The following is a 9,290-nucleotide window of genomic DNA, read 5'->3' as shown; positions in this document are numbered from 1 at the left end:
GAGACAAGCAGTCATTGAGAGCCGGAGTGAATCTGGTATCTGACAGGAACTATGAAACGGACACATTTTCCTAACGTGCAGGCAAGCAGGCTTCCGGCAGTGTTTGTGGTGAGCTGTTTCTGCTGGTGAGGAGTCTCCGACACCCGTTCCTTCCCTTGTCCCGCACAGGGCTGGGCGCCGTGAGGAACCCTCGGTTTCCGGCCGAGACCGCTGCTTTGAACCAAGCGTCTCGCTTCGTGGAAGATGCGTCTTCTTTATTCCTATGAAAGCTTTACATTTTAGACCCTTGTTCACCGCGGCGGCCGAGATCTGAGTGTGTGGGAACACCCCGACAGGTGGGGTTGCCGGGAGGGTGACTCGAGACTCTGTCTCGTTCTTCCATGCATTTCGGGGGCTCTGACAGGTAACTTCCTGTTGGCAACACCTGACACAGTCCTGGGAAAGCGGACTCACCTGCCAGACGCGAAGGGGTTTTCTTAATTCTCTTAGAGTTTCCATCATTGTCACTAGCCTTGTAGAAACCTTACACTATTATTATAGAAATTACGGAAAATGTGAGGAAGTCCAGGGACAAAAGCACAGCAACTCCACTATGATTCACTCATTGCTACTAACACCCGGCGGCTAGTTCCTGGACTACTTCCTGCAGATTTTCACACAGATCTAAGTGTGCGACTCTGACTTCATTGTTTGCATTTAGCACCTTGCTCCCTGGGCTCACTCCTCTGGGTGCTCATTCACTCATTCGCTCATTCATTCATTCATTCAGCACAGCCCACCTGGATTCCTGCCCTGTGCCGTCACCACGAACAGGAAGAGGCCCGCTGGTGGCTCGTGGAGGGGGGTTGGCCTCCTTCCCGCTGCTGGGCGGCTGCCGTGCACGTAACCGCTTTGCACCGGGACAGGGTTGCCTGGCTGACAACACTGGGCGCAGTGTGGGCGGTGCCCACTGACTCACTTTAAAACGCTGAGCAGGTGCCACCGGGACAGACTGGCAGTGGTCTCAGGTGAGAGGTGCTCCCTCGAAGGTGGCCGCGCCTGGGGTCAGTGTTTCCTGATGGAAATGCAGAGCAGCACCGTGATTTCACGCTTTCTTACCCAAAGAGTAGCATGCTCGACCCCCTCTTCTGCTTCCTGCATTTAAAATCACTTACTGAGCTGTGACACCCAGGCGGTCGTGTGCACACGCATTCGGTGACACGCTTGCACGAGTTTTATATACCGATGCCTGGCATCCACCCGGCAGACCCCTGTGGAGGGCGAGTACTTCCCACCCACAGAAGGCCCTTCTGCGCCTCCCTTCAGCACCTCCTCCTCGACCCCACCACCTGTCTCACTTCTGTCGCCGCCCCGCTTTGAGTCATTAATAGAGTCGTCGAGCACGTCACCTTCTGTGGCCGGTCCCTTTCCCTTGCTGTCTCATCGCTGCTTCTACGACACCCCCATGATGCGGCGCTTGCGTGTAGACAGTTATTTTTGTTGCTGTGTAGTTGTCTGTCGTATGGGTACAATGTATTCACTCATCCTCCCCTCGATGTATGCACAACTGGGTTATTTCCAATTTTTCTTTACTATTAATGAAGTTTGTATCAACATTTTTGTACTGCCTTTAGCTAGATATATGCCTTCTTTTGGGGGGTATGTATAAAAGAGTGATAGAATAATTGTATCATAAATATTGCCGAGCGTATTTTCAAATTTACTGTATGAATTTTTATGGAAATCGTTGCTATAGGGGAATTTTGGTTATTTTGTACACTAGCTAATACTTGTTATTGTCAGTTGTCCTGATTTTTTCCGTTCTGTATTTAGCCCGATACACCATTACTGTTTCATTTTCCTAAAAAGAATCATTTTATAATTTTTCACCAGGCTTTTTGGCCGAGAGAAAAGCCACATTTGGCATGTGCTAGTTTAGGTCCTTAGTGATATTATTTAGTGCTTTATGTGTTTTTAAATATCTATTTGCAGTAATACATTTTATATTATTGATATGATTTCTGTGATATACATATCATTTGATATCTTTATAAACACTTTGTAAATATGTTTCTTTAATATCCCCCCAATAAATAGTTCATTTTTTATCTTCTTGCCTTTTTAACTAAGCAAAATCTCTCAAAGACATCTACTTCATGAATCTTTTTTTTTTTTGCCAGTGCTTTTTGTATTTAAAGAGATCTTTGTCCACCAAAAAATTAGGAGGCACTGTCTTTTCTCCTCAGCTTCACGTTGGAGTTTATCACCCACTTTCAATCACTGTCCGCATCGGGGTGGGTGTCAGGGACTGCTCCTTTCTCTGGACAGACGCCGATCCCACGTGATGGGCGGGTTCTGGGTCTCGTGCTCTGCTCTGAGGTTCTGTCTGTCTCTGGGCCACTGTCAGCCCTGTGTCTGGTCGGCTGAGACTTTGGGAGGTCGGGTTACGAGGCCTTCAGTTCCGTTTTCACACAGCACAAGCCCCTTTGCATCCGTACTTCTCTGGGAGTTTGGCCCTGGGGTTGTGGGAACCGCACAGGGACCTGGAGAGAAGGGCAAGGTGGGCAGCAGGTGAGGGTTCCCGTCCTCAGAGCGGGCATCGCTCTCACTTTTAAAGATACTCCCGGACTTTCTCTCCACGATGTTTTGTTATCTTTAATGTTTTAATGTAGAGCTTGTGCGCCCATTTTAATCATTTTTGCCAGATATTAGACTTTTTATTACGTGTAAGTATGTAATCAGCACGCTCTATTTCACCCTCCAGCTGCCGGACATATATTGATATTGGACATGATGATCTCACGTCTCTTAGTTTGGACCCGACGTGAGTCAGACACAGACCTCCGGGCGAGTCTGTGAAGTGCCCATGACCCACACCCTCGTGAGCAAGGGCAACCTCACCTTGAATGGCCGAATTTGGGAGTCGTTCATACGCATCAGCGGGTCACAAGAACTATACAAATACAGATTCTTTCTGTGTTCAAAAAGCGGCCAGCACAGCACTGCGGAGGAAGGCTCCCCTGGCCGCAGACACGCTTTCCAGTTCGTAGCGGTCTCCCGTGTTATTCTCTTTAACTACGTGTTTCTGGACATGGAGTGCAGACTCACGGGTTTTGCGGCTAATACGGTTTTCTTTCCCACTCATATTCAGGGACAACTTCCTTTGGTTTAGGTGTGTAACCTTTGGTGTCCCCTACACATGCAACGCAGAATTGTCAGCGATGACTATTTCAGGGTAAGTCAGCAGGAAGCAGAAAGGAAAAGAGAATTTTTATGCTATGATGACACTTCGGTAGACGTCGATTTGAGTAATCATTTTCTGCACGTGAAAGCGTCACCTCTTCGGACTGAGCAATGAACCCCCTCTGAGGTCACCGTCCCCTCGCTAGGCACCCAGACTCCTAAGTGAGAGATGGCGAGGCGCTGAGCAGAGGCGCTGTTCATTGCCGCATCCTCACTGCGGGCGCTCCGCGTGGTCCCCACACTCCTGGGCTGAGATGCACCGTGTCCCTCTGACTAGTCGATGACGGGCCTTCCGGCCTCTGCGCCACAGGCAGCTTCTGGTGAGATCGCAGGGTGGGGACGCTGGCGACGAGCCTGCGTGTCACCAGGTTGGAACGGCCTGTTTTCATGGGTAGAGGGAAGCGTGAGGGACGTGCTGGACTCTGGGCTGTGGAGAGGCTTGTGCACTGAGAGGTGAGGCTGGGGGTCAAGGGCTCCTGCTGTAGCAGGGGCCTGGAGCAGCCACTGACCTCCACACTGGGTTTTCTGCTGTAAAATCAGGGTCCCGGGCCAGTGCGCTGCTCTTCAGGACAGGCGTGAGGGGCGAGGGTGCAGCGGCCCGTGGACGGTGGGCTGCTCGCCAACCCTCCCCCAGCCTGTCGTGAACAGACAGCGTATCTGCCGGGAAAGCGAAGAGTGAGCCATGAATTTACTGTCAGAGCCAGACCCATCCTGGAACGTCCCACAGTGGACGTGGCCTCCTGAGCAAACCCGTGACCAGATCCGCGTCTGCTCCGGTGGCCCACCCCTAACACTGCACGTGCCGTCAGCCACAAGCTGAGTCTGAGAGGAACACTCGGAGCAGAGGCTGTGCGTCCTCAGGAGAAGGAGCACCGGTGCGAAAGACCAGCACTTAACACCACGAGAAGGGCAGCACCGTGCCGGCAGCACTGTGCAGGCCTCACCGTGCCAGCGGGCTCAGAGTCAGATCAGAGCCTGCCGTTTGAATTTGTTTCCCTTTCGTTCGCCATGGGACCAGGAGCAAGTCACCAGCCCCTGCAGGCCTTGCCGCCTCCCTGGTAAGATGGGGACCTCACAAGCACCTGTGTCACCGTGTCTGTGAAGGGTCACAGGCAGGCATTTGCTTGGCCCTCGGTGGTCCCCAGCGTTAGAGGAATGTTTTTCAAGGGTGTTGTGCACAGTCACTAAAGCTAGGGGGTTGCGGCTGTGGGTGCCGTGTCCCTCAGGGTCCGGGGTGTGAGGTGTTGTGCTGTCTGGGGCCACACCAATGAGTCGTTGACATACCGCAGGCCATCCGCACACCGCTCCCCATTCCAGGGGCTCTGGTTTCCGGTTGCTGGTTTGTCTTCCATGCTCCCACAGCAAACCTGCTACCATGATGGCAAGGGATCGGTGTGCGGAGTGGGGCTTTTATTTTTTTAACCATCAGTTAGGCCACCTCGAGTAAATACCTCTTTAAACCTCCCAGTCTGGTATTTCCGCCTTGACCCTTTGTAAGGTATCTGGTGGCCTGTGGCAGCTCCCAGCCCCACCGGCTGCTGGGCCACCTTCTCAGGCTGTGGGCCCCGCTAGCAGCTCGTGTTCTGGGCCCGCCCCACACGCCCCTCCCGAGGCCACGCCTGGTGACTCCAGCAGGAAGCACACCGGTCCCCTTGACTGCGATGAGTTTGAAATGACTCAGACTCTGAGCGCGTTGTTTTTTTAATAGAAAATGTGTTTGTGGCTTCATTCCAAGTCCAAATGGTTGTCTTTCTCGTTCACTTTGGCAGCTTGGTGTACATGCAGGGCTCCACCTCTCGGCCTGGTGCCAGCACGGGGAGCGGTCCTGTTCCCGCTCAGAGACTCGACTCCCACTGGGGAGGGCCACTTCCGCCCTGTGGCCAAGACAGCGGGAGGCGATGCTGCGTGTTCACTGCGTGTTTGCTGTGTGGAGCCGGGGAAGCACATGGTGTGGTAGAGTCACAGAGGATGAGGGTTGGTAACGGGGGACCAGGGACGCCTGGTCGCCTGGCCAGTGTCTTTACCCCGCAGAAGGTCAGCTCTGGGCCAGCAATGGGGACAGACCCGTGGGTCCCCAGAGGGTAGACTATGACACCAGGGAGCTCGTCCGCTCACACGGAACTTGGCTCAAAGGGACACAAGACTGGTTCATAGACGATCACCGGTCACTGCATCTGGGTGATGCCAAAGAAATCCCTTTATTTCTGTCCCAGAGTTTCTGAACGACCCGGTTGGGAAGATGAAGCTCCTCCCCCCGCCATCTCTCCGTGTGAAATCAGTGCAGTTTAGTGAACGGACGAGGCTTCTCCGTGTAAAGCACTCTTCCCGAGAAAGCCATCCCTGAGTCCTCGTTACAGATGTCCGGATGCCTGTGACTGTCCTCTGAGTGTAGAAATGGCTAATCTTTCCCGGTGCACAGTGCCACTCGGCATCTTCGCAGTGGGTGGGAGCGTTCGGTGTGCCCGTTCACGCCCTGTCACGCCATTGGACACCCTAGCATGTCATCACTGTGTTTAACTAGCTGGAAGGCCAAGGCGGCAGGCGGAGTTCTCAGGTGACCCAGGACGCGTGGCCTCACGTCCACAAACACCTTCGTCCAGGGGTTTGGTCGAAGGCTGAGCTGCACCGCAGGGAAAGGGGCATGCAGTGGAACCAGGTTCAGACCAGCGGAGCTGAAAGGAGGGCAACTCTCCTCCACGAGTCCGATTCATCAGGGTCGCCCACGCCACAGACAGGGCTCCGCCTGGCCAGAGGGGGTTCAGTCCACGTGAGGCTTTCCGTTGATGGATGTAAAATGGGGGTCGTGCGGTCAGGAATACAGGAGATCTCAGGTTGTTGAGAGGGACCCCTGGCCTGGCTGACAGTCCCCAGAGACACGGGGACCTTCGCCCTGCAGTCACGAGGCTATGAAGTTGGCTGTCAAAGCGAGGCAGCTTGGCATGGATTCTTCTGGAAAGCACAGGCTGCCCAACGCCTCGGGTCAGCCCTGGGCAGCGCCCCTGGATCCCCACCCTGTGAGCTAACTCACCTGCTGCGTCACACCCTAGTGGTGGGGTAATTTATGACTTATTATTTATTAACAACAGACCACAGTAAGAATCACTTTCCAGCTGCAAAATCTGGGCCCCTCCGAACATCTGGTTTCCTGGAGAGAGGTTTCTCTCTGCCAAGGGCAGAGGGCGTGGGCCCTGGGAGTGTTCAGAAACCAGACTGAAGGTGGACAGTGTACGGCCTCCGAACCTGCCAGGCCAGGCGGGCACGGCACCTGTGGGTGCACGAGGCCCGTTAGGCCCCTCCCCCCTCCTCGTGAGGCGTGTCCCTGTGACAGACACGTGTGAGGCTTAGAGCTTATTTCAATACACATTGTTACTGCTTTTAACTAAGACGTTTTGTTTTTTAGGGTCAGTTTAGGTCCACAGCAAAATGGAGAGGACAGTACAGAGATTTCCCACGCAGCCCCTGTTCCCCCCGACATGCACCGCCTCCCCCACCGTCAACGCCCCCAGCAGGTGGCATGTTTGTCATGGCTGATGAGCTGCTCGGACACATTGTTACCGCCCGGGGGCCACACTTTACACTGGGGTCGCCCTGGCTGTGTGACTTCTGTGGTTTGGACAAGTGTACAGTGAACACGTACCTGCATTATGGTCTCATAATTAGTGTTTTTACTGCCGTAAAATCCCTCTGTGCTCTGTCTGTTCATCCCACCCCCACCCCCACCCCCCAACAAGCCCTGAGGGTTTTCCGATCAATCTACATACAATATTCTTTAGGGGGGGAGCTCATCCTGAATCTTGTCCTTGGAGGCGGATGGAGTGACGTCTCTGAAGACAGCAGCATCTGGCAGGATGGGAGCAGGCTGATAAAGTTTTACGTTCACTCTAGATGTTCCCAGAGTGCCTGAGATCTGACGGGCAGTGGTGTCCAGTCTCCGGGCTCCGAGGACAGAAACGGGGCGTTTTTCTCTAGTCTGATGGGATTTAGATGAAAACCAGTGGTGATAACAGGGTTGGTGCGTTGGGAGGGAACTCACAGCCTGGCTCCGAGCCTGCTGGATGGCTGATCTTTAGGAAGAGCATTTGAAGACATGCTCAGCTTTTAGTAACTGAGAAGTAAAAACTGAAAACAGTCTAAAGTTCTGCTCATTTCAGAACACTCTTCTTTCATCTTCAGGCAGATGTTTGGCAAACAGTTTATTGCAAGGTAAAAAAATACAAAACTCGAGCCTCCCCTTGCCTTCGCCTCTTCTAGTGAATGCACCTTTCGAAGGGACCAGGAGAAGTAATGAGCAGTGGGAGGGGCCCTGGCCTCACTGCGCTCGGCACAGGTCTTCCTGCGGTGCTGAGCGGATGCCAGACGCATCCAGAGAATTACTTGGCGAACCGATGTTCTTCAAAGGTTAAACTGTGTTGCCTCTCCTGCGCGCTCCGTGAGGGTGGAAATTCTCCAAGTCGCATGACCTGGAAAAGCGGCAGCTTCTGTAGAGAGCCTTCCTACCACGTTAGCCCCTGAGTATCTTTCAGAGGGACTTACATTGTGTTGCTAATCATTTCAGGGTCCCCCTTCTTTGGTTGTGGTGGCCTGGGTGACGCGTGGCTCCCCAGTGCCCCGTCTCAGCAGAAGTCTTTCAGAGCGGGAGGCACTGCAGTGGGTTGTCCACCCCAGAGCTGGAACGTTGGCTCCGCCAAAGGCGCACCCGTGGCCCGCAGCACTGCCCACTCCCGTTGCCTCGGGCTCAGGTTTATTTCCTGGCGTTGCCGACTCACGGGGGACCCACCCGAGTAATTACAGCGAGCCCTGGATCTCAGTGTATAGGAGCAATGAGATTGCTTCTCCGAGTCTGATGGCTATCAGGAGGGAGAGGAGAGCACAAAGGGAGGAAATTAATTCACACACTAATGAATTTTTAAATTAGTATTTAAATATCCGCACTTCAGCAGTGTGTTGCCCTGGAGGGAACGGTGGAGAGAACGATCCAGGTAATTAGGGGAGTGAGGATATTAATACAAACCTGTGGCTGTCACGTGGCAGAAGGTGTCTGAAGGTCGAGCCGGCCGTGGAGCTATCAGGGGAAAAACACAGCCTGGCCGATGCTGCTTTCTCCGGAATCACCAAATTTAGAATAAAGGGCTACGCGAAAGAACAAAGATCTATCCCTGGAAGGGCATTAAATGCTCTTTGAATATCAATTGGCCGTTGTTAATATTTTTAATTTGCTGTGTGTTATAAATCATACTTTTATTGTATAATTCCCCAGTAAAACTGAAAAGTTAAGCTAATGTTTTAAGATAATTATCGCAGGCTCCTCGTGGTCTGGTGACATTGGCATCTATAGCAGAGCTTTGAAGGAATCACCAAGCCACGGCGTGGTCGTCCACGCATCTCTTACGGCTGTGACCGTGAACCCTAGACACCAAACAGGGACGGAATCCTAAATACAGGCACCCGAACAACACTTTTGAGTGTTTCCTTTGGGGAGACTTAGTTTTCAAACCTGGAAATGAAAGCGCGTCCCAGATCCAGCTATCAAGGGCGCCAGATAAAGCATTCGGAACGTGAATTTTACACCCAGAGGAGACGTGACCGTCTGCCCCGCTGGGGTGACAGGGTCCCCGCCGCCGGGAGTGGCCGTGGCTCTGGTGGGGTGAGTGCTCGTCACAGAGACCCATGAGGCGAGGGCCGGACCCGCACACGGACCCCGCAGCCCCTTTTGTTGTAACAACGTCCCCATGGTCAGTAACCACTGAGCCTCTGTGGAGACGCTCTGGCTCTCCTGGCATTCGAGCTTTGCACCCCGGAACCAGTCCTTCATCCCGTGGCCGACCCAGTCTTAAAAGGACCTTTCACCGATGCCACCAATCCCAGCCTGCTGCTGAAGGAGGCCCCCTTCACCTGCGGAGTGCATCCCTACCTTCTCTGCGGCTCAGAGTCCTGGGCGCTCCAGCAAAACACCGCAGGCCATGGGCTCTCCGGCAGCAGAAACCTACCTCCTCAGCTCTGGAGGCCAGACGTCCAAGGCCGATGTGTCCACAGCATCTGTTTCTCTGGAGGCCCCTCTCCTGGGCACG

The sequence above is a fragment of the Desmodus rotundus genome, chromosome 5 (genome assembly GCF_022682495.2).
Source record: "Desmodus rotundus isolate HL8 chromosome 5, HLdesRot8A.1, whole genome shotgun sequence".
Lineage (NCBI taxonomy): Eukaryota > Metazoa > Chordata > Mammalia > Chiroptera > Phyllostomidae > Desmodus > Desmodus rotundus.
The sequence above is the reverse complement of the archived record's forward strand: the minus strand, read 5'-3'. Positions refer to the sequence as shown.